The following is a 26,096-nucleotide window of genomic DNA, read 5'->3' as shown; positions in this document are numbered from 1 at the left end:
ATCTGCCACAGTAGAGACACACACGCACACATACGCTTTCCAGGCTCCCTGAAATCAATATGTCTGCAGTGGAATTCATCACCCTTTTCTCCCAGCTTCAGCTTCTCCTCTTCCTATATCTTGTCTCAGATGACTAGCACCGTTATTTGATTAGCTGACCAAGCCGGAACCCAGAAGTCACCCGATTTCTTTCTCTCGTAGTCTTTCAGTGTCCTACATAGTCACCAGGTGTGTAGATTTCTGCCTCCTAAGTGTCTCTCAGAACATGCACTGCTCTCCACGTGCAGTATTCATGGCTGTAGTTCAAGCCTCCGTTCTTTTTCACCTGAACCACCATAACCACTTCCGGAGGGGTCTTGCTGCCTCTAGACCCCTCACCCTCCGTTTCCTGTACTCTAGAAGTCCATTCTGATTGCTTCCTGAGTCATCTCTCCAAAAGGCATGTGGGAACGTGACAGATGTCTCCAGTGGCTTCTCTTTATACCCTTCCGGATAAAGACTAAACTTTTTCACAAGACATGTAAATCCCTTTATGACCTGGCCTCCTGTCCTTTTTACTGTAATGCACATGACACAGTTACTGTCCTTAACCCTCAAGAGACTGACAAGTACACAGAAAATACATGGATTATGAGCACTAAGAAAGGAACAAGCAAGCCCAGGGGACTGTGCACATAGATAGCCACCTAGCCCGTGATGGGGTCGGGGAGGCACAGGAGGCTCACAGATGTCCCAGCCTAAGCCAGGGCCTGAAGGAAGTGGCCATGCTGACCACGACAAGGGATGAGTGAAATAGAGGGAAAGTGTGGCCTGGGCAGAAGGAAGTGCTTGGGGCAAGGTCTGGAAGGCAGTGTCTGAAAAATAGAGAAAATCAGTTCAGCAAAGCATAAAGAACAGTGGTGCTGACTGCAACGGAGGCCACACAGAGTCCTATAAACTGTATTAAGGAGTTGGGACTCCATTAAAGCCTCAACTGACAAGCAAGATTAAAATGTTGATCAAGCAAAATAAGCTATATAATTACCTAGAAGAATATTTATTTTGGGAATTCTTGGAACAGACTTGATTACATCTTAGGTTTGTAGTTCTTTAAGGATCGCAGTAAAATTACTCTAAAATGAATTTTTATTGACTCTCAGAGCACAAAGGTGAAAGAAATCTCCAGAGGTCATTGAGATTTTAGCCCTGCCTCTAGGCAGAACCATACATAAATCTTTCCAGACAGATGGGTGTTTGTTGGCAAAGGTATTCAGCCGCAAAGAAGTAATTGCTGCTTTTGTTGACAGATTTAGAGATGTTTTGCCAAACACTATCTTAAAATACTATGATTAGATGTAATTTTGCAAAAATGAGTCTATAATGGAGGTGATTCACTTGCCGTATCAGCTTAGGAGTATCTGCTATTTACAGTTTATTTAATTTACATTTGATTAATTTACACTGAGTGCAAGCAGTTACTCCATAATTATCTCTTTGCCTGCATCAGGATACATGCAGCATTATGTCTGGAAAATTGTGAAGTCAGAAGATATTAACACAGAAAACATGCATTAAGTAATCTTTCACCTACTTACCATCAAAGCAAACCTTTTACGACTTTATATTCATGAGGAGTTTTCAAAATCTGTATTTCCCACACATCATAACACAGAATATTATTTACCTTCCATTTTCACAATTTAATATCTAAGCTGTCACCAACCAGGATTCTTTTGTTTGTTTAATCCTGCTAACTCCACCGTTATTAGAAACAGCAGTTATTTAAAAAATATCTTTCAGGAAATCATGTATGCTTATATCCTGTGAACTTCTCCCAGGCAAGAACTGTGTTCTCTTAATCATTTTTTTTAATTAAAAAAAAAATTGTGCACTTTGGAAACTGTGGTAGATGGCACTTAAACATAAGTTTGACTCCAAATAATATAAGCCAAGGGTTGGCAAACTATATCCCTTGGGCCAAACCTGGCTTGCTACCTGTTTTTGTGTGGCCTTGGAGCAAAGAATGATTTTTGCACTTTTGTTTATGATTTCTACATATTTTAGACAATTGAAACATATTTAGAAAAATACTTCATGAGATGTGAATATTATATGAATTTTGAATTTCAATGTCCATAAATAGTTTTATTGGAACAGAACAATACTCATTCATTTACACATTGTCTGTGGGTGCTTTTGTACTATAAGAGCACATTGAGTAGTTAGAATGGGCACTGTATGGTTTGCCAAACCTAAAATATTTACAGTCTGGCTCTTTTCAGAAAACGTTTGCTGATCCCCGACCTGCAGTAATTGTGATAATCTCATTTCCCCTGTGGATGAATGGTTTGAGAATGAGCGTTAAACCTAATCCTGGGAAATGGAATATTAGAAGTAAGCTGAGGGCTTCTGGGAAAGGTTCCTAGTTCCTCTAAGAGAGACACAGGAAAAAAAAATAATTCCTTTCTTCCTTCGTCATTGTTGCACCTGGATGAGAAGCCTGGAGCTGTGGCAGCCATCTTCTGCCCATGAGGACTCCCAGTTGAAGGCAAGGCTGTCTTAACTGAGATGGCAGCAGGGAGATGGGAAGAGCAGTTCTTGATGTGAGTGTTGACTTGCTAAATGACCCCTGAACACCATCCTGCCTTTATACTTCGTGTTGTATCAGATAACATACTTCCTTAATGCTAAGGCAGTTTGAGGTGAGGTTTTCTGTTCCTTGGATTCAAAGCTTCTTACATGGGCCTCTGCAATACATTAGCCTCCATACCTGGTTTGGGAATACAACACCAAAAATAAAGCATAGTCCCTGTTCTTTACCAGTTCAGTCTAACAGGGAGACATTTCTAGGAAGAATGGGATAAGGAATGTTTAAGGATGTTTTCGGGAGCCAGAGTGAACTTCATAGAAGTGCTGGTAGTTGACCTGAGATTTGGATTTTATCAGACCAGTTTATAGGGGATCAACATTTCCAGGGAAAGAATGTATAAAAAGGTGTTTTGGGGTAACCACAAGAAGTTTGGTATGGCTGAAGACACTGTTGAAGAGGAAAGGAGGAATGAGAATTCCTAGCACAGAACCTGGATGTACTGTTGCAACAGACACTGTGACCACTACTGCTAGGATAAAAACAACTGCAAAAGAATGGGTATTAACAACAACAGGTGTTATTTATTGAGTACATACTAGTTGGGGCACCTTGTTCAAGACTGACCGTTTTCTACAGCTTTATTGACATATAGCTGACATGTAACATTGCACAAGCATAAGGCAAACAAAGTGATGACTGGATACACATATATATTGCAGGATGATTACCACAATGAGGTTAATGAACATATCCATCACCTCACATAGTTAACTTTGTGTGTATGTGGTGAGAATTTTTAAGAGATACTCTTAGCGACTTTCGAGTATACAATACAGTATTGATAATTCTGGTCACCATTAGATTTCCAGAGCTCTCTCATCTTATAACTGGAAGTGTGTGCCACCTTCACCCATTCCCCTTAAGCCCACCACCCCCACCTCGGGAAACCACCCATCTACTCTCCATTTGTATGAGTTCGTTTTTTTTTTTTGAGGGGGGGGTGATTGATTGTTTTAGGTTCCACATCCCACTGAGATCATTCAGTATTTGTCTCTGACTTATTTTACTTAGTATGTGCTCAAGGTTCATTCATGGGATCACAAGTATGTTGACAGACACTTAGATTGTTCCTTTGTCTTGGCTGCTGTGAACAGTGCGGAGCTGAGCACGGCAGTGTGGATACCCCTTCGAGATAGTGATTCCCTTTCCTTTGATACATACCCAGAGGTAGACTTGCTGGGTCATCTGTTGACTATTTTTTATAAGAAAGTAAAACTACATTAACTTCCCTCTTTTCACTTGTTGGATGAAAGAACTAAAAGCTTGATGGCTATGTTTAGTGAGAGTAAACAGTTACTTCTCATATTTAACCAGAGAGGGTATAAATTGGTACAGCTCCTATGGAAAGCATATACTGTGCATTAAAATTATAAAAGCACATACTCTTTGACCCAGAAATTGTACTTTGGGAAGTTTGTTTACAAATACACCCACTCATGTGCCAAATTACTTACGAATAACATAATGTTCATCGAAGCACTGTCTTGAAATGTTTGAAAACAATCTAAACATCAAAGATTGAAAACAGTTGAAGTCTATATCTTCAGGAGACTAACAAAATAAAGAAGACCCAGATAATGGAACATTATACAGAAGCACAGGGGAGTGAAAGCCAGGATAGAACATTACACTAAAAAAGCAAAATACAAACACATATGCACAGTGTGCTAGTATTTGTGTTTTTTAAAAAGGAATATGTACATACATGTGGAAATGCATGTGTATATATATAAAATCAATGTTCATATAAGTTGGCTACTTTAAATGTATTCTCTCATTTAAATCTCATCAGAATTCTACGGGGAGGGTTCTATAATCCATTCATGTTTTAAAGATAATTTGCCAAATGATGAAGTTAAATGACTTGTCTGAGGTCACTTAGTGAATAAGTGTAGAAGTGGGAACAAAACCTTGATCTTCCTGGTTGAAAGCTGCTGTCCTGACCAGTGTTGCTAAAGCCCTTGAAGTTCAGTCAAATCTTGCTGCATGTTGCATAGCTGACAGATTTAGTGACTCTTTCACATCTTGCGCAACCATTTTTGGAGCTTTAGGAACTGCAATATAGTTGAGTTTCAGAGGTTTTTAAAAAATCTTTTTAAAAGGACGCATTTGGAAGTGAATATATCCATTTCAGACGTGAACTCAGATGCACAGCTTCAGGTTCTGTTCACAGCTGTGCCAGTGAACACGCTTGACACGTACTTTGTGCAACAGAGGATTTTAAGATTTTTTTAAGATGCCAATGTCTATTCTAGTCCAGTTGCAATATAAGTACATGTTGCTCTTTTCTGGTTGCATTCTGTATATACATGTCCTTGCACAAAATGCAAGTTTCCAGTACCCCCCTTGATGAAGCAGAACTTTAGGGTGCAAGGAGAGGAGGACCATCTCAGAATTCAGAGGCAGTGGTAAATAGCAGGAACAAATGAAAAGCAGAGCAAAACTGAGTTGCCAAGTGCCAGGGTGTCAGAGGCAATTAAGAGAAGTGGTTTCAAATGAGTGGAGGTGATGGGAAAGTGGAAAGGAAATGGGGGAGGCTCTGGGGTCACATGGGAGAAAGTGGCAAAGAAAGGGTCAGGAAAGGAGGTGGCAGAAAATGCAGGAGGTCACTTGTAGTTGGATTGGAAAAGAATGGGATGTGTTTGCAGGTGGAACAGGGTCCAAGTGGGAGTGATGGCAAGTTCCTGTGGCCTTGTGGAGCCATCGTGAGACACCTGGGCCACGGGGTCAGATGGCCGCATTCGCATCCCAGCTCTGCCTCTGTCGCACCTCAAGAGAGTAACTAAATCTTTCGAGCCTTTGTTTCCTCATATGTAAAATGGAGATGATTACAGCACCTACCTGTAGGTTTGTTAAGAGGATTAAATGAAATTGTCTGTGTTAAATACTTAGCCCCGTGCCAGAAACACAGTAAAATGGTCAATAAATATCAGCTGCCTTGATATTGTTATCGTACTGGGCAGGATGGAGCATCAGTCTTCCAAATTCGATGCAGAATCTTTCTCACAAGGCTGTCCAGGATGTGCGTTTAAAGCCATCTGTTGAATGAATGAATGACTCTAACCCCTTGAATTGTTATTATTTTTGGGTTGGAACACTTCTGCAGTTGATTTACCCGTCCTTGCACAAGGGTATACAGTGGTGAGAATTTTAATGCATGAGTGGTTTGGGCAACAGCCTCAAAATGTCTTATTTTTACTACATATTATTATAGCATTACATTCATAGTTAGGGGTCAGCTGCCATTTCCTGAGGTTTATAACATGCCTGTTTTAATTAACATCAAGCTAAATTTTGGCATACAGGTGGTCAGCCCAGATGTGAATGTTATTTTTAAAAGTGCCTTATGGCTGTTAAATCTCTTTCTTTAAAATAGCAAAACATATATGAGTGTGTGTGCATGGTGGGGGAGGGGGGTGGGGAGCAGTAAAAATCTGAAATACTGATTATTTCAGGCCTTCTTGAGACAAGCTTCAATGATGAAAAGATTCCTTCAAAATTATTAAAATATGCTTACGTGGGCCACAAACTAATAAATTGAATAGAAGCCAGAATAACAATAAAAATGAGGTGGCCACACTGAATAGATAAAAGAAAGTATATAAGGGGTTGCATATACACTCTGCAATTTAGAAAAATAAGTACAGAGCATGAGTGATATGTCAAAGGGATGCAGCTAATAGATGTCGGCAGTGGGCACAGGGGTCCTAACTTTTTATTTAGAGATAGAAGATGCTCAAATTTTTAGTTTATTTAAATAATTTATCTTGGAGATGTGTGTGTGAACACACAGTATACACAAAAACATCCTTTCTCTCATACACACGTATCACGTGTGTGCACACTACACACACACACACACACACACACACACACGTTATAAGCTCAGTCCTGAATAGGGGTGTGTTGATCTCTGGAAAATAACTTTCCTTGAGCCTTACTCTTTCATTTCTAAACAAGGGTGCTGAGCCCAGGGATTCATGGAAGTCATCGTCAATACCGCCTCCTTCTTTATCCCCACGTCGACATCCAGTCCATTGCCAAGTCCAGTTAATGTCACCTCCCAGATACTTACCAGACCTTTCCCCTCCTCTCTGTCTACCACCACTTCGTCTCAGCTGCTGCCGACTTGGTGTGGGCCACTGCGGTAGCTCCCAGCCTGGTCAGGCTGCATCTGCTTTGGCCTGCTTCCAAATCTCTTTTTCATACTACTTTCAGAATCATCTGTCTGAAATGGAATCTAAATATATTAGGGTCCTTGTTGGGACAACTGGCCTTCCAGTCATTGCTCTTTGGAGAAAGACAAACTCCTTCACCATGGCTTTCAAAGGTCTGCAAAGTCTTGGCCCTGCCTATTTCTCCTCCTGATCTTCTGAATTTCTGTGCTCTAAACATGCTGGATTTCTTTCAGTCTTTTGTGTTCACCACACTCCCAACTAACACAGAGCCTTTGCACAGGCTATCCTTTTTGCCTAAAATGGTCTCCTCCTTTCTTTCTCCTGTTACACTCTCAGTTGGACCTAAAATTCCTTCATCTGGGGACAAAGTCTTTCTACTGTGAAAAGGCAGGTGCTAATGCAGATACCTTTGGAGGAAGGAGCAATTTGATGGTTTGAAGGTGTAAGTGACATAATCTTGCTTTTCTTACAGATAGCATGTCTTGATGGAAGAAAACAGTATCAGAATTGATGACTGAATTTCTAACCATTATTCCTAGACATTGATGCTATAAAAATTCCAAGTTACATGTATCTCTCCCTTTTCAGAATCTCATTTTATTTATTGTATGAGGTAAATATGATTAATATTCCCATTATATGGATGAAGAAACCGAGGCTAGGAGGAGCTGAATAATCTAAAAGCACCTAGTTGGTAACTGATTGGCCTGGAGTTCCAACGTAAGCTCTGTTTGATTCTAGAATTATAGCTCATTCCTTTGTTGCTCAGCTATCTTCATGTGGAAGAATAAAAAGGCACAAGTGTGGATTTTAGATGCTAATGCCAATAGCTGTCAAAATTCAATACAACTTCTGGTGTCTAGCTTTGTAAGTCAGTTGTTTATCCAGTGTTAAAGGAAAGGAATTCAGTAAAATTTGACCTAATGACAGTGCATCACCATTAGTCTCAGGTCTTCTCTGTAACTGAAAACTGCTTGTTTCTAGTGGAACTTCCCAATGGAAATTCTGCAGTCCTTGGATGAAACCTTGGAAATAGGAGGTGAGCAAATCTCCCCCACAGAGAGGGGTACCCCTGGCTCTCTTGCCATATTTATGGGAAACAGTCAGTTAGCCTGCTAGAATTAAATGGCAGAATTCATCACAACTAATTTCTATTTGTCATCTATTAAGCTACATTGTTTTGTCCTAAACGTCAGGTTAAATAATGAACCTCTCGCAATGGAGTAAATTAACCTCCACTTTATGTTCATGTCATTGTCAAATGGAAACATCACTTGCACAAATGAAAAAGATTCATTAGGAACATGAATGCACAAGCTCCACTCCCGTGAAAGATAAGAGCGACTGAGACCTTGTCCTAATGCACCGCCGCAGACCCCTGTTATTTATGATGCCTGTTGTAATCCTCGGAGATTATTTTCAGCAATGGCAATTAGCCCACAGTGTGTCCGAGTAATTATGGGGCATGGTCTGCCTTTGACAGGTGTGCTGTCCTGGCTTCAAGGGCCACGATCCTTGAGAAATACAGTCCCACCTGCGTTTTGCCAGGAGTTGATCTGGCTTTCTCATCGGTGGAGGCTGGGGAAGTGAGGTTCGCGTGGCCGGTGCCTCTAAGTGCTCAGCTGCCTCACATGAGGGGCGCTTCCTGTTTACATGGCTGCCTGATTCTAGAAGGTCATAGTCCTTGCTCAGAGCTAGGACTCAGTGTCATCTGTCATTTCTCCTGATTTCATCTGTATCTCATCAGTGCAAACACATCTCAGTGTGTTCAGATTCTGATGGTCTAAGTGATAATTACATATTTGGGTCCTTTCCTTCTTGTCTGTGTTTCACTTGTTCCTGTGGGCCGTTTTATTGCTTGCTCACCCTTCCCTTAAGAGGCAGTTAATAGAATAATGATAATGCATTCACATACTGATGGGAATGCAAACTTGTACCCCCTTTCTGAAAAGCAAGTCAGAAAAGAGGATCAAAACCTTCAAAACAATGTGAGTACCATTTGACTCAGGTGTGCCACTTCTAAGAATTACCCTGAGGAATCAAGAGTGTACGTACACAAAGATTTAGCTGCAAGCCATCTTTAAAATAGTAGAGTGCTTAATAAGGGGAGAGGATAAGATGTGTGTATTTGGCTACCTCTGTGTTGCTGAGATAGGTGGTTTCTTGAAGGCAGTTAGGGATGGCTGCAATTCGCGTGCTGGCTATGTCTAGGCTGGCCTTTCTTTTCGTGTAGTATTCCCTGCTCCCCTCGGTCATGGGGGTGACCCATGTGACCCGGGCCTGGCCAAACACCGTATCCATCTCTCTGACCCCCAGCAATTGGTCCCGGTGTCGGGCTGCAAGTCCAAACCATTCAGTCAGAATTCTTCCTTGGGAGTTGTAGAAAAACGAAGCTTAGATAAATGCACTTTCTTTCCATTTCTTTTTGTAGCATTGTAGGGGTGGGAGCTATCAGTTGCTTGTGTCTCTAATCTTGTGGTGAAGGCATCCTGGCCAGTGAAACTGTGACACCTTGAGTGTTTGCAACTGAATTTTGCCTGACACGGTATCTCAGTTTGAGGCATTTATAAAGCCTGTGATCTGAATGAGCCACACTTTACCTTAATTCTTACTGAGGTGGAAAATTGGAAGCAGTGACATCCTCATCGCATCTTTCTTGAGAAAGGCCTCAGTTTCTCTGTATTGTAAAATGAACTCAACAATACAGATCTGTTCCCAGTAAGGGGTGAAGTGAGGTTGTGTGAAATGAGAGTTCAAGCACTTTGTGATCTTGGACTGAAAAGCACCTGAAGCTCTAAAGTGCAATTAGCACTTTCCTCTTTCTTTTTGTTTTTTGCATAAAGTTTTGAGAAAGTTACTTTAAAACGCTCTGTTAAATCGGTTTTCAGGACCGTGAATGCTGGAAGATTGACAGCTCTGGGAAGAGCGCCATCTCTCAAGTGCACGTTTTAGGAGCAGCAATGAGTTGAAATTACCGCCCCCCCCGCCCCCCAGTACCTTATGAGGCCTCTGCTGACATGACGTGATGTGCCCAGCACTCAGCGCGGGAGGGAGGTGTCTCTGTGACTCTTGTGGCGCTCCCTCTTTTTGCCATTTCCTCCATGTTACTGTGACTTCAGGGCGTGTCTTTGTGGCTGTGAATTGAAGCACCTCTAAGCTGTGCCGTCTGGGTCACTGAATGCAGGAACTAGGGAGGACTGGGAAGCAGGTGCAGATCATCTTCAGCCTCCACGGTCTGTCTTAGGGATGGATTGGTGGCAAAAACCAGAAACAAAGCCCAGATGGCAAAAGTAAAGGTTAAGTGGAGTTTTTTTTTTTTTTTAATTGCAGTTGGCCATAACATGTTTACACAGGAAGCAAAGTACAATTGGGCCCCTAAGTGAAAGCCAGGAACTGAGGGGTCTTTCGCTGCTCAAGGGTCGCAGAATCTCTCTCATTATTGCTTGTTTCTCTGCTCCACCGCTCCCTGCTTGCAGGCCGATCCCCATGTCCTGAAACCTCTGTCCTGATGCATTTCCAGTGAGGGCGGGCTGCAGAGAGATTTCGTGTGTGAAATTGGGAGCTCAGAGGGTGAGCAGTAGCCAGTTTTGAGCTCTCACACGCTGCACCTTATCTGAAGGCTCACCTTTTTAGTATGAGGCAGCCCCCAGGCAGGTCTGTGACCATTTCTCCTACCTCAGGACCCTCCTTCAGCTTCAGCTGCCGTGGTGAAGGGCCCTGCCTTTTGCAGGAAGTCCATACCATCAGGTCAGAGGCGATGAGAACGGACATAGGTCCCAGTTCATGGGAACCTCAGCTTGTCTTTGCTGTCCCTCCCGTTACACCCATCTTCCCTGCCTGCTCCCTGGCCTGCAGGCTCTGAGAGTCAGCATACGGTGTAAACACAGCAACCTTAAAGAGACTGCTTAACTAGCCGCCACAGTCGTGTAAAGTCAGACCCGCTAACAAATCCTATAATATGCACATATCCATGTACACACACATCCCTCCTCGTGGTCCTGCTTCTCCGCATCCTCCCTCACATAATTGATTGTCAGCACCCTCACTGAGCTGAGCTGACAGATCCCTTTCTTTCTGCCAAGATGCCCAGTGGTTCTATTTTTTTTTTTTTTTTTTTTTTTTGGTATCTAGATCCTCTACTCAAAACTGTATTCCTTGGGTTAATTTCTTGTACTTTTGGTCTTCTGTGTAGTAACCTTACTTATTAACGTAATAAGTTAATTGACACTAGGTATTAGTTGGGAGGCCCTCGGGTGTTGAGGGACGATCCTTGAGTTGCCACCTGGCCCACCTTTATCTCTTGCTGCTCCTCTCCTTGCTCCTTGCAGTGCAGCCACCGTGTTCTTCATGTGGTTCCTCGAATATGTCAGCATCACTTCATGTTTGCCGCCTTTTCGTATGCTGTTCCCTCTGCCTGGAATGCGCTTCCCCTGGCTCTTCATGTGTCTGCCTTCATTTAATTTTTAAATCTCATCTAAAACGTACCCTGCTTGAAGAGGCCCTCCCAAATCAACACACATGTGATAGATGTTGAGACAATCGTCGTAGGAAGGATTCTGAGACTGAAGCCAGGATTGACTAGTGATGTCGACCCCTCATGTGGAACAAAGAGCTGCAGGATCCTTTCTGTGTATTTTCCTTTTTGGGCTTAAAGGATTTTGCCTTAACTAGAACCCTGAATTCTGGCCTTGCTGCTGACCTGCTGTATTGAGTTTTCACTTAGTCACATGACTGTCTTGCCTGCCCTTTCTCACCAACAAATCCTGAGAGCTCACAGATCACCGACACATGTGAGCAGTGGTGGGGAGGGGATGGAGGTGGGTGTTCACCAGAGAAATGTGAATATGCAGTGAGACTTGGAGTTTTTTGAGGAAGCAAGAAAATTTTACTGCCTTTTTTTTTTTAGAAATAATGGTCTCTCACCTACATTTCTAAGCAAATATTTATATGACAAAACTATTAAAGTTGGCTTTAAAAAATCCGAAAAAAGAAAAAGAAGAGTCTATATGGGAACACCTTCTGGCTGGCTCGTTTTGTGCGGGTACAATAAGGAATCAAGAAACTGGGTCTCTCTCTGGGTCGTGCATGTCCGTTAGCCTCTCAGGACATCAGCTTTCTAATCGGTAGGAGACATACTGTGTGCTTCTGCTAAGATTCAGTGTGAAACTTCTTACAATGAAAATGTTGGCAAGTTGGAAAGGCTGTAGAAAGTGGTGAAATCAAAGGGCAGGAAAAGAGGTTCTCTGGGGAAAACAGTGGGCTTGCTGGCTGCTGACGCAGGGCTGCAGCGTCGCTTCAGGGAAGGCATGGGATCTTCGTCTCTTTTCCCTGGTGTCTGTATCCAGTTTTGATCTGTGACTTCAAATTAGTGTGTGAATGACAAGACACTACACGGAAGCATTAGGTGCTTTTGTGGGCAGCCTTCATGTGTCCAGGGCAGGAGAGAGGGCAGGGCTGGGGATCACTCGGGGTCCAGAGAGACACTGCTGCTGCCAACTGCCCCTTGGGGAGCCCAGCGGCAGGCTGGGGAGTTACATGACTCCAGGCAGGTCTGATCAATAAAGGGCAGCCTTCCTGTAGCAGCGCAGCATGGCAGCAGGGCCGTTGGTGGATCACGTGCCCCTTCCCCAGACGCTGTGGAGTTTGGAGCAGGCAATTAGGGCTTGGGGACAGCTTTTCTCGGAGGTCGAAGAGCTGACAGATGAGCAGAGAGCTTTCCTGCTCTTCTACCCCTGTGTGGGCATGGAAGACTTTTAGCCCACTCACCTTGGGTATTAGCCTTTCCTGGATTGTAACAGAAAAATCATAGAAAGACTTAGGAGCAGAAGCATGGGGAAATTCAGAGAAGGAGGACATTCTCTTATTAATAATAACAGCCCCTGATTTTTATTGTTTGTTTGACTCTTTGATTAACACCACCTCTCTGCACTGTAGCTCCACGGCCACAGAAACAGTAAGTGTGTTCACACACCTCTATGTCCAAAGCATTTTGTATTCAATATATATTTACAGAATAAATGAATCAACTGGTTTTTTTTTTTTGCATGATAGGCACCATGTTGGAGATTTCACATAGATTTTCTTGTTCAATCCAGGCAATGACTGTGTAGGATAAGTACTATTATTACCCCCATTTAATTGACAAATCCAGAAGAGGTTGCTAGAGTTAAAGTAACTTGCTTAAAGTCAGCCAGGAAGCGTCTGTGTTGTTACAGGAGGCACCTTGGTTTTATGGTTATTAGAGCAGGGTTTCTTAACCATGACAATACTGACATTTTAGGTCAGATAATTCATTGTTGTAGGGCACTGTCCTGTGTACTATAGAGTATTAGTGGCACCTCTACCCACTAAAAGCCGATAACACATGCCGTCCTTCCTATTTATGACAATTAAAAATGTCTCCACAAATGACAAATGCTGGAGAGGCTGTGGAGAAAAGGGAACCCTCCTATACTGCTGGTGGGAATGTGGTTTGGTGCAGCCACTGTGGAAAACAGTATGGAGATTCCTCAAAAGATTAGGAATAGACTTACCATATGACCGAGGAGTCTCGCTTTTGGGCATATATCCAGAAGGAACCCTACTTCAAAAAGACACCTCCACCCCAATGTTAACTGCAGCACTATTTACAATAGCCAAGACATGGAAACAGCCTGAATGTCCATCAACAGATGACTGGATAAAGAAGAGATGGTATATTTATACAGTGGAATACTATTCAGCCATAAAAATGGACAATATAATGCCATTTGCAGCAACATGGATGCTCCTGGAGATTGTTATTCCAAGTGAAGTAAGCCAGAAAGAGAAAGAAAAATTCCATATGAGATCGCTCATATGTGGAATCTTAAAAAAAAAAAAGAACATAAATACAAACGAGAAACAGACTCATAGACATAGAATACAAACTTGCGGTTGCCAACGGGGAGGGGGGTGGGAAGGGACAGACTGGGAGTTCAAAATTTGTAGATACTGATAGGCACATGTAGAATAGATAAACAAGCTTATACTGTATAGCACAGGGAAATATATACAAGATCTTGTGGTAGCTCACAGCAAAAAAGAATGTGACAATATATGTATGTTCATGCATAACTGAAAAATTGTGCTCTACACTGGAATTTGACACAGCATTGTAAAATGACTATAACTCAATTAAAAAAAGTTAAAAAAGTCTGTAGATATTGTCGGTGTCCCCTTGGGAGGGAAATCACCCCTGGTTGAGAGCCACTGCTCTAAAGGAAAGTCTGGGCTGAGCTGAAAGATGGTCTGTTTTATCTGCCCTTCACAGTGTGTTTTAGTAATGTGTATAGCTTACACTTATTGAAGGCGAAAATGTTGCAAGAGTCAAGCTTTAATGGGGTCTTTTGAAAAGCTACTTGGGTTTATGTGTGTGTGAGCAAGGGGAGCTCAGTTAGGAGTTGGGTCATGGGCCTGGAGCCCCAAAATGACCTGTTCGGTTATAAACTGGGCAGTTCAGCCGGGAACCTAGAAGGGAGAGGACCCAAAGTGTCTGGGAGGTTTCTTCTGAGAGTTGCATTAGGACTGACAGAAAGTTACATCTGTCCTGGAGGGATGGTTGAAGGCAGCCTAATGTGTGGAAAGAGCAAAGGCGTGTGAGTGTTCATGGACAAGTCATTTAATTCTTCTGAGCTTGTTTTCTCATCTGCACAATCAGGGATTCTGGGAAGACTGGCTTGGATGATGGTCAGTTTTGAGGCACCCAGGCTGACAATGGCTCTTACCTGGTGTGTGTATGTGTGTCTGTGTTGTCTGTGTGTCTGTATGTGTGTGAAGACAAAAGTGACAGACCAACCCAAATTTTCCCAGGGATAACATCTTTATTTCCATTCTGTCCTTATAATTCATAACCTGCATCAAGCATTTTTTATGTGCCAAACACTATTCTGAGAGTTTCAAATGTATTAGTTTACTTAATCCTTATAATCCCTGATAAACACGGCCATGTAGGAATGCCTGGCTAGCTGATCACAGAAGTGGATTCTAATATCTTTCCCTTGTTGACATTGTTTAGAGTACTCTGTTGAAGTTCTAATTATCAATGAACTCAGGAAAAAAAACCAATTTTTATTCCTATTGGCTGTATATGGAATTTTGAGACTCAAGATATTTTTTATTCCATAAAATAAGTATGATAGGATAGTTTCAAAATTCTTAAAGCAAATTGGGATCTTCCTGCTGATGGGGGAAGCAAAATAATTTTATGTGACGCTCCCATAGAATAATACATATTGTATAATTTTCCTATTGAGAAGAATGATGTTTTCCAGATGCAGTCATATATAAACCTAATTATGAAATGTCCACCAGGGTATAATTTAAATTAATCTATTCTGCTTTTTTAAAAATGCATTCCTTCCACAGTGAGATATTTTATTTATACTTTAGAAAACTATATGATTTGAATTTTTAACTGTCATGCCTGATTCCTCAAAGGAAGGCAATTAGTCTTTGGAACTTCTTTCATTTGTTGTAGTAGATCTCCTGTTCATTAAAAATTCTGCTCAGTTCTTCCAATTCTTTGTCTCTGGATGGCCCATAATCCAGGTAGGGGTAGTAGTATTCACAGACCTATATTCTAAACTTGTCCCTTCTACCATTTTGCTTAAAGCAGTAATTTATAAACTATGTCTTGTCACTATCAATAAATATTTTGAGCATGCATCTCTAATGTATGCACAATTGTTGTAAAATACATATGTTAATTTCTTGCTGTATATTAATATTAGTAAAGTTCCACGTATTTCTGTTTTTTAAAACAAAAATAAGGGTAAGTACAAACTAATGTTTTCACATCCATTTGAGTCACTTCCCACACATTCCATTTGAACGTCCACGGCAATAGAGAATAAAAAGAAGTCTTTTTTTTTCTTATCTGCTAAGTGAGAGATATTATCCATCCTGCTTATCTCACAGAGATGTCAGGAGAACCAAATGAAATAATAGTGATAATAATAACTGTATCAATTAGCTATTGTCATGTAACAAACGATCTCAAAAGTCAGTGTTTTAACATAGTAATTATTTATTAGCTCATGATTCAGTGGTTCAGCAATTTGGGCTGGGTCCTTCTGCTACTCTTAACTAGGCTTATTCTTATAGTGACATGTCATCTGGTGGCTCAGGATGGCTTCATTCAAATATCTAGGGGTTAGTGTTGGCTCTTTGAATGGCCTCCATGTGGTCTCTTATCCCTGAGTAGACTAGCTTCGGCTTCTGCATATGGTAAGGAAATTATTTTAAGAAGAGAACATAAGGGGCAAATCCTCTTGAGGACTACACATAGAACTGATATGTTACTTCTGCTGCTGATCAAAGCAAGTCACAAATCCAGTTCATATTCAAGGGCTGAAGAGAAAGACTTTCTTGATGGGAGTTTTAGAATACCTGAAGCTGGGTTATTTTAATTATTCCTCCACATAAACTTAAACTATATTGATGTATTAAAATGTTCTTAATAGTTTGGTTGTCTCTCTGGGTTAAAAGGCTTCATTTAGAGGATTTACCATGAGTTTTCAACTATGTTTTGCTGGAAGTTTCATTCTTATTTGTACCACAGTATTAGAAATTTTAAAACCATAAATAATTACTTGACAGTTGGTGAGACTGAGGCCTGAGGATGTTTGTTGTTATGATTATTTAAGCCTCACATACTCCCCAAGGATCTGAGTAGGCTTATAATAGAAAATACAAATAAAACAGAAGTGAATATATGGATAGAAGTTTTTCATTTTTGTTTTTTAAGGGAAGATGGAAAGAGAAATCACTGGAAGAGGAATGATTGCCTCAAAAAACCCAGGCTGAGGAAAGCTCTTGCACTTGGGCACAAGTATAGGTTCCAGCTTTCTAGTCTTTGAGGCAGAAGGAGAATATCTACATAGCTCTTATTATAAGACACAATCTCTTTTATTTTCTAAAATGAAACTCAGAGGAATTTGCCTTGCAGTTATTCACACCAGGAGCATCATCATGGCTTGATTGCTGCTGTTATTATGAGATGTTTTACATATAGCTGGCTGCTTCTTAAGCCAATCTACCATGAGAGTGAATTATGCTGAGAGTAATAAATAAGAAACTATAAAACTCTTGGGAAAATTCTAAAAAGAAAGCAAGTAAAACTTATAATTATTGAAATAAAAATTTAATAGGTGGATCATATTGCAGATTAGATACAATTAAAGAGAAAATTAGTGAATTGGAAGATAAACCAGAAGAACTTAACATAGACTGCAACACAGAAACAAAGAAATAGAAAATGTTAAGAGAAATGGAGAATAAAGAGAGAATAAACTATGTCTAAACAGTTTCAGAAGAAGAGAATAGGAGAGGAGGCAATATTTGAGGACATAATAACTAATAAAATTCTGGAGTTAATAAAAGACATGAATTCTCAAGTTAAAAGCATGTCAAATGGGATAAATAAAAACAAATCTATAAGTAAATACATAATAGCAAAACAAATTTTAAAAGAAAACAGAAAAAAAACCCTACCCAGATTACCTATTCATTTAGTTACAAATGAAAGATAATTAAACAATGAGGACTGAATTTCAGAAGCAACAGTGGAATCCCAAATGATAGCTAGAATTTTATATCCAATTAAACTATCTTTCAAGAATGGTTGGGAAAAAAAAACCTTGCAAACAGACAAACAAAAACTAAGTGTTTATAAGCTACCAATGATTCCTAGTAAAATCACTTATAAAGGATAGACTTCAGAAGGGAGGAAAATAATCTTGTATAAAAAAAGACATAAAAATGCAATTTAAAAGAAGGCAAGAAAGAAAAAAAGGAGACCTACACATATGGAAATAGAAAGCATAAACTAAGATGGTAGGAAAAAAAATCCAAATATAATTGGTAATAGTTTAAATATAAATGGAAAAAGTGATCTATTTAAATGTTTTAGGGCTTGGTTAAAGAAAAACAGCACTCAAAACAAAGCAAAACCCAGCTATATATTGTTGAAGAGCTTGGTCTAAAATTATGAAGACTTAAAAAGATTGAAGATAAAAGGATAGGAAAAGATGTACCAGGCAAGAAAGATTGTGTAGCTATGTTAATTAATATCTGACAAAATAGGGTTTTAAGGCAAAAGTTACTGAAGATAAAGGGAGTTACCATTTAGATGAAAATATTTTAACTCACCAGAGAAAGATAAAATTCTAAAATTTATGTGCACCTTCAAATTATGTAAAGTAAAAACTGAAAAAATGGCAAAGAGAAAATGACAAATATCATAGAGGGAACTTTAACATAACTTCTCTCAAAAACTGGCAGATCAAACAGATAACACATTGGTAAGAATAAGGAATATTTGAGTAACACCATTAAGAACATTGATCTAAGTATCACATAGAATACTGTCATCTAACAATGAGAAGATACTCACTGTTAAGGATACATGTAACAGTTATGAAAATTGATGCTTTACTAGACCATAAACATGTCTCAACAAATTTGAAAGAATCAGCATCAAAAAAAAAAAAAAACATCAACAACATACAGATACTGGCTCATATAGACCCTATTCTCTTACCATAATAAGAGATAACAAAATGAATTCTCCCGCCAAAGTACCTTATGTATAGAAGCTAAAAGAAAAAAAATTCTAAATAACTCACGCGTCAAAGGTAATTTATAGTGGGAATTAGAAAATCCTTGGATCTGAGCAATAACAAAAACGTGATGTATTAAAAGTTGTGAGACATAAGAAGGAGGTGCTAGAGGCAAGTTCAAAGCTATATTTGCTTATGATAGAAAAGAAGAAAGGTTAAAAATTAGTAAGCAGGCATCTCATTTAAGTTAGAAAAGCAGTAACAGTAAAAATAAAGAAAATTCAAGTAAGGAACTAGTAAAGATAATAAATTAGTGTCGGAGGACGCTTTGAACTTTTTCAGATGCTGTGATTGTCATTAATGCTATTCACCAAGTATTTCTGCTTCTAGGTAAATGAGATAGCATTTCCCTGGCCCTTGGAGCTATGTGCAGTCATGTGATTTGCTTTGGCTGATGAACCGTGCATGGAAGGAATATGCATCATTTTGCGGTGGAAGCTATGGTTATTAGCCCATGATTTACCAAACTGTGTTTCCCTCTGCCATGCTGAACAGCAGTGCTCCAGATGGTGGCTCCCCAAATTAGCCTGATGCTGGAGCAGAGCCCTCAGCCTACCTACGATGGACATGTAGTGTGAGTGAGAAATAAAGATCATTGGTTGTGATCTGGCCACTCACTGTTTGTCACAACAGCATAATCTAGTGCAGTGGTTCTCAACCAGGTGGTGATTTTGCCCCCGAGGAAACATTTGACAACGTCTAGAGACATTTTGGTTGTCACAGCTGGGGCAGGAGAGCGGAGGGTGCCATTAATGTGTGGTGGGTAAACGTCAGGGATGTTGCTAAACATCCTACAATGGATGGGGCAGCCCCACACAAAGAATCTAGCAAAAAATATCAGTAGTGCCAACGCTGAGAAGCCCTGATGGACTGTATGTGGTTCGATACAGTAATAAGCACGTGTTTACCAAATGAAGTGGACTCACACTGATTTTTTGGCTTCTGTTCCACTGAAGTATTTACTTAATCTCTCTGACTCTGTTGAGTATGTGCAGATCTCTTTTCTCCCTTCCTTCCAGTGAGGCTTGGTGAAGATGAAGCACAATGATTGGACCAAGAGTGTTCATGTAGAGTCGAATCATTGTATGTAGTGATGCAGGCAAAGGTCATGTACTAGTGAGGGATTCTCTCTCTCTCCATTTCTGGGTAATTCTTTTCCCTGGAGTCATAAGTCTGCACTCAAATGGTCAGTGTTTGTATTTACTTCTAGGTCTTTTTGTCTCTCCCTCTTGCCTTTCCTCTTTTTTGCTGCTTCCTCCCATGCAGCCGCAGCAGTGGCATGGCCAGGATCTCATCTCCAGGAGCAAGCTGAGTTATCTTTCCCCTCTTTCTTCCATGTAGCAGTTAGGTCTGTGGCTGTTGCCCAGACCACAACCCAGGCCAGTTTGAAGCTGGGCATCGCAAGCAAAGATTTTCTCTCGTATTCTGTTGATGCCTGAGTGTATTCATTTTGGAATTGGCAGGTGTGATCCATTGATGGTCTAACTAGGCAGAAACAGTGTTCCATATGGTCCAGTCCAGCCCACTAGAGCTCTCTGCACTGAAGTTTGGAGCCAATGCCTCTGCTAACAGAGTTACGTTGATTTACATCTGCCATTGTTCCTTGCTCATATATAACCCTTGAGCTCTCAGATGACAGAGTGCCTATACTTTGGGGTAGAATTAGGGTATTTTAAGACTCCTTGTCCTTACTATTGTATAATTTCAGGGCAAATAAACCTCATTTCTAATCCTTCAGTAGTTTAATTCTCTATTTTAGCCAGGCTAAGTTCGTGATTGACCTCCGTGGAGAACTTTTATCCTATTGCTGAATGATGAGTTAGTTATCAGCTAACGCATTTTACTCAGTATTTACAAGGCAATAGTAAGCATTTTAATAAATTACATCATTCAGTTCTCAAGAACTCAATTTTAAGCAGATACTATTAAATCCTTACTTAACGCTTGAAGACGGTGGAAAGCAGAGAGTTGATGAAACTTGCTAGTAAGTGGAACAGCTGGCACTGAACGTGCCTCTAGGACTTGGCAGACGGTGCTGTTAACTCCTGTGCCATATTGCTTGTCCCAGGTCTTCAGTTGCCACCCTCCCATACTTCTTCCAGGGCAGAGGGTGGTGGCCTTCCGAGAGTGGGGCAGTAGATGCAGTAGAGACCCCCCCGAGGTAGAACTTGGTGCTGCCCCTTCACTCACCCTTGTGCTGCCTGGGCCTTGGGAACAGCAATTTGAAGCCTCGGGTCTCAGTGTGTATCTCCCAGCCTCAGAAGTCACAATGGGAAACTGCCCCAGTGTGGTTTCTGGGCTTGTTTCTCTTACGCTGACGGCAAAGCCTTTGTAGAACCTCAGGGGATATCAGATAGAAAAGCGAGTACATTGGGTTGATTTGGGAAATTGGTGCTGTAAGCTCCTTAGAGTCACAAACCTAGTGTTCCCTTAATTAGAGAGGTGGCCCTCCAATCAATATTCTTGCTATTCCTTGCAACGCCGTTCTCCTTGCTTCCCAGCCAGGCTCTCTGGGGATTTTCAGCTGACGACGGTGCAATCCTCCTGGGGCTGTGCAAGGCACAGAGGGGGAGAGGGAGCATCATTTGTTGGCCTGTTATGTGGGGTTGCTAAAGCACAGGATTGCATTCATCAAAGCCAGCACAGTTCCACGCAGTTTTATATTCGGAATACGTGTTTCAGGGTTCACTTAGGAGTGAGGACAGCAGGATGCAGCAGATACACTGAAGCATTGTCTGGAAATGTTTAAGCATTTTAATTTTTTTTCCTTTTGTTGCAAGAAGAGAATACCCAAAGCTCCAAGTAAGAAACCACACTGTTCCAAGAGCTGAACTCTGCCCAATGTCTGTTACAACTAGTTTGAACTTCGCATGAGTATCTTCTTACCCAATAAAAGAAACTGGGGTGAGAAGAAAGAAAATAACAACACCAGCAGTTCTTACTGTTATTTATTGAGTTTCATGCCAGGCACTAAATGATTAATGCATTATCCTATTTAATTTTCACAACCATCCTACAAGGTAGATTATCCTATTTAATTTTCACAACCATCCTACAAGGTAGTGTGATGACATCCACATTGTACCTATGAGGAACTGGGGATCAGAGTGGCAGAGTAAATTGTCTACAGTCCTGCAGGATTTGAACTCTGGTCTCACTCACTCTGAGCCCTTTACCTGAATCATTGGTTTGAATCTGATTTACTTGTTCAAGTGAAATTAGGAATTCCCACTCCAGATTTGATTAATCAGGATTCTCTCATAATCCTTGCTGCTGGTATGAAATAAACTGATTAGTCTTAAAGCATGGTTGAAACAAGTCACCTAGGCTGTGTTTATAGGGGTAATATAATTACAGCAGTTTTCAGGAGTGTTCAGACTCCCCCAAAATAAACATGAGCGAGGAGAGATAAGTCAGGGGCCCCAATTAGCCAGAATGGATCAATTTCACTGGCTGGATGCGTAACTTCCCAGTTCACTTTTCTTGTGTAAACACAGCTGTGATGTACCAGCACATGCCTTGGCTTGCCAGCATCCAGAGGTGAAATAGAAGTTCTTAAAGAGAGTTCTGGAAATTGTGTTTATCATCTTGTCCCTTGCTGTCTTGCCTTAGGACCATGTATTTATTTGGCATAAAATTGAAAAAGAAAACACAAGCTCAGCTAAATGGTTCCTATATAACCTAAAGAAAAGACCCTGAGTTGTGACCTCAGAAGAGTTTATATCAATAAAAAGAGTCCCTGAAAACACTTACTCTTCTATAATTTGAGCTGTTTTGCTGCTGTTATTGTTAAAGACTGATTGGCATATAATTTCACTTACTCCCTGTGCTGGGACAGTGAAGAGTCCGATAAACTGTCAGGCTGTCCTCCAAAAGAACTTTGACCAACACTAAAAACACACGATTCCTGAAACTTCGTCTTCATTTGGAAATTAGCTAATGACAATTAGAGACAATGTCCAGAGAAGCAGTGAAGAGAAAGGAAAACAAAGGGAAGTAAGTCTGAACAAAGATGAACTCTTACCTTCCAGTTTGAGGGTTTGAAACTGTGAAATTCCATTGCTATTCACTGAGGACTCTGTTCAGTGTAAAAAATTAAAGTTCTACGTCGGGGATAAAAACATGGCTTTGTTAGGTTTCAGTGCTGGTGCTCAGTGACTGTATACCCTAAGGTGAATGGAGGCTTAGTTTAGTTTATTTAGTTAAAGTAAATAAACTTATTAAAAAAAATCTTTACACAACCACGTGATTAAAGAGTTCTTCCTTGGGCTAATGTTAGCATAGGTAAAAAAGGAAACCAAGTAAATATGGAATGACATAGATTTCCTGTGACAATACTGATTGGTAGAGTCAGTGCTGAGAAGGTGACTGAGGCCAAATCTGAATTTGATTAGTGATGTCTGTCATAGGCATGGGAGGGAAGAAGAGTGGTAGGCTGTGGAATATTTGATGTCCCTGATGTAAATTAATGATTTGAGCTGTAGCAAAATCTGTGTCTGTCCCCTAGAAAGCTTCTTCATTATTTCACTCTAGTATCTGACAGCATCACCTCTAACTTGCTGCTTGGTCTACATTATTACTAAAAATAAATATCTAAAAGCTAACATGTACTGGATTCTTAGTACATGCCAGGCAGTACTTGCAGTTTGCCCATATTATCTTCTTTGTTCCTATTTTTCAGATGAGGACTGTGAGACTCACTGTTTAGAAACTGACAAGTCCTCTGGGCTGTACAATTTTTCTTCCTGTAACCACTGCATTTTTACGGCACATTCTTTTTGGGCTTCTGGTGAGGTCTTTCATGCCCCTCTTCATTATTTTGGGAGAACATCTCTCTTGAGAAACCAGGGGATTATTGAACAAGAGGAACAAGAGTGTGGAGAACAGAAAATGTAAGGCACAGACCTGTAAAGCTTGGATTGTAATACGTTCCTAGCCTGATTTCCCAGGTCAGGTAAGCCAAAGCGTTCTTCAAAAGGCATTGGCCTATTTAGTGAAGGGCCTCCTTTGGGATCCAGTGTATTTCCTAAGATGATGAGGTTGTAAGTATTGCTTTCATTAGGCAGTAACTTAAAGTTTCAAGGGTCACAGAATGGGACTATACTGATGGAAAGTAGTGGCTTTGGTAGGTCCAGGGTATGTGATGCTGCGGTGAAGACAAGTCAGGGTGGTCCTTGCAGAGGGGAACAGTATTCATTCACTTCCTTATTCAATTGCTCATTTATCCAACAAAGACTTATTGAGTACCTGCTTTGCTCTAGGCGTTGTGCCAAGTGCTGAGGATATAGGTTCCTGTTTACATGGAGTTTCAGAAGGGAGGAGACTAGTTCTGGAAATAAATGATGTATTTAAAGAGTCTGCTTGAGGTTGTCGAGACTTCCACCTTTTCCACTTGGAGAATCTTCTTTCTCCTGGCTTGATATCACTGTTATTACAAACTCCTATCGCCATTCTAACTCTAAATGACACAGACGAGACATGAAAATTTCTATGCATCATATTAAGTAAAGAAAGGTCAAGTACAATATTTTATCCACAGTATGATCATAGCCATGTCAAAACTATATGAGTGTAACAGGATGACCTAACTGAAAACGTGTCTGAAGATTTTGAAACATTTACGAGGAGAAGCTGAAAAAAACTCCTGTCATTTAAGAGCTGCAAAGATTTTCTGTCTCATAAGAAAGTCAGCTTTCTGAACTTCTCTGGGTCAGACTAGTTCTTTGTTCTAGGAAAATCACTGAATTGTCTTTATGTTACTGAAATGTAAGGCAAGATGCCAGCTGTTACTTGGGAGGCTTGCGAAATCACAGAGACACCTCTTTGAGAAACCAAATGCTCTGTGTGGTCGTGCACATTCGTTGCCTGTGCCTGAAGAGAGCATTTTGTGTTTCTTTTATCTGTGTGGGCTGAGACTGCACCGTGTCCTAACTATGGTCACATATGTCTGGGGTGGCCTGCGGACAGGGCTGGGGGTCGGGGCTGGACTGGACTTTGATTGGTAAGATCTGGTCCTGCAGACTTTGAGAAATGCTCTGATTCCGGATTATTATTTTCTTTTTAAAACATTTTTTATTGATTTATAATCATTTTACAATGTTGTGTCAAATTCTAGAGTAGAGCACAATTTTTCAGCTATACATGAACATATATATATATATATATTCATTGTCACATTTTTTCTCTCTGAGCTACCATAAGATCTTGTATATATTACCCTGTGCTATACAGTATAGTCTTGTTTATCTAGTCTACATTTTGAAATCCCAGTCTATCCCTTCCCACCCCCTGCCCCATGGAAACATCCTAAATGTCCATCAACAGGTGACTGGATAAAGAAGATGTGGTATATTTATACAATGGAATACTATTCAGCCATAAAAACTGACAACATGATGCCATTTGCAGCAACATGGGTGCTCCTGGAGAATGTCATTCTAAGTGAAGTAAGCCAGAAAGAGAAAGAAAAATACCATATGAGATTGCTTATATGTGGAATCTAAAAAACAAAAACAAAAACAAACAAACAAACAAAAACAAAGCATAAATACAGGACAGAAATAGACTCACAGAGAATACAGACTTGTGGTTACCAGGGGGGTGGAGGGTGGGAAGGGATTAACTGGGATTTCAAAATTGTAGAATAGATAAACAAGATTACACTGTATAGCACAGGGAAATATACACAAAATGTTATGATAACTCACAGAGGAAAAAATGTGACAATGAGTGTGTATATGTCCATGAATGACTGAAAAATTGTGCTGAACACTGGAATTTGACACAACATTGTAAAATTATAAATCAATAAAAAATGTAAAAAAAATAAAAACAAACAAACAAACAAAACATACATACAAAACAGAAACAGACTCATAGACATAGACTACAAACCGGATTATTATTTTCTTACGTTAACTTCATGCTGGGACCAAAGAATGGGGCCGCATTCTTGTGCATGAAGGTAGGGCCTTCTCTGGGAAGAAACGGATTGCCTCTGTCGATCACCCTGGCAAAGAGTGGATCCACAGGGAATAGAGATTATGATCTGGGGTGGGAGACACGTCTCCTTGGGGGCCATGGCTGTGGGACTGGGATTATATGCACGGGAGATAGGTTTGGCTACACTTCCATCTGAGGCTGGGCTAAGGAGTTCCCAGAGGAAGCATCTGAGCCTGACTCCTGATCTACAGGTTGTAGTTGTAGTGTAGAGTTGTAGTTTCCTTCTGTTCTTCTTGAAGTATGAAGTCTTACTAGAAGCCGGAGCCTAGTCTCAGTACTGCTGTGGAGTATCAAGAGAAAGGCTGCTTCAACTTCAGGGCTTCAGACAAGACAGGAGGCTCACACCTGCTCTCCCTCTGAGTCCAGAGTGTTGGAGCACAGACCTGGGTTTCTGGAACTGCAGCAGAGGCAGGTTGCAGTGAAAGTCTCTTAACTGCCACCTCCGCTTCCCAACCCCTGCCCCACCCCCATTCTCCTAGACACAAAAGGGGAGGGAACCTTGAAAGGGGGTCCCTAAGACCTAGCAGTCAAGCTGGTAAGGCTTGGAGACCTGGGCAGGCAAACACATTATAAACAGCAAGAAAAAAAGGGATGGAAAATGAATAAAAAAAAGCGGGGTTCTAGAGAATTATTTCTATTATTTAATTT

At 40.7% G+C, this 26,096-nt stretch overlaps 2 long non-coding RNA genes across 2 annotated transcripts in view; both read left to right on the top strand.

Moving 5' to 3' along the window:
• LOC140691053 (uncharacterized) overlaps positions 1 to 26,096 on the top strand; it is a 225,854-nt gene that overhangs the window by 33,048 nt on the left and 166,710 nt on the right. The window lies entirely within an intron of this gene.
• On the top strand, positions 7,610 to 19,051 carry LOC140691055 (uncharacterized). Its single transcript, XR_012066501.1, has 2 exons — positions 7,610 to 7,846; positions 18,777 to 19,051. It is a non-coding gene; the product is annotated as an uncharacterized lncRNA (long non-coding RNA).

This window comes from Vicugna pacos, chromosome 3 (assembly GCF_048564905.1).
Source record: "Vicugna pacos chromosome 3, VicPac4, whole genome shotgun sequence".
In the NCBI taxonomy this organism is placed as follows: Eukaryota; Metazoa; Chordata; class Mammalia; order Artiodactyla; family Camelidae; genus Vicugna; species Vicugna pacos.
The sequence above is the reverse complement of the archived record's forward strand: the minus strand, read 5'-3'. Positions and strand labels throughout refer to the sequence as shown.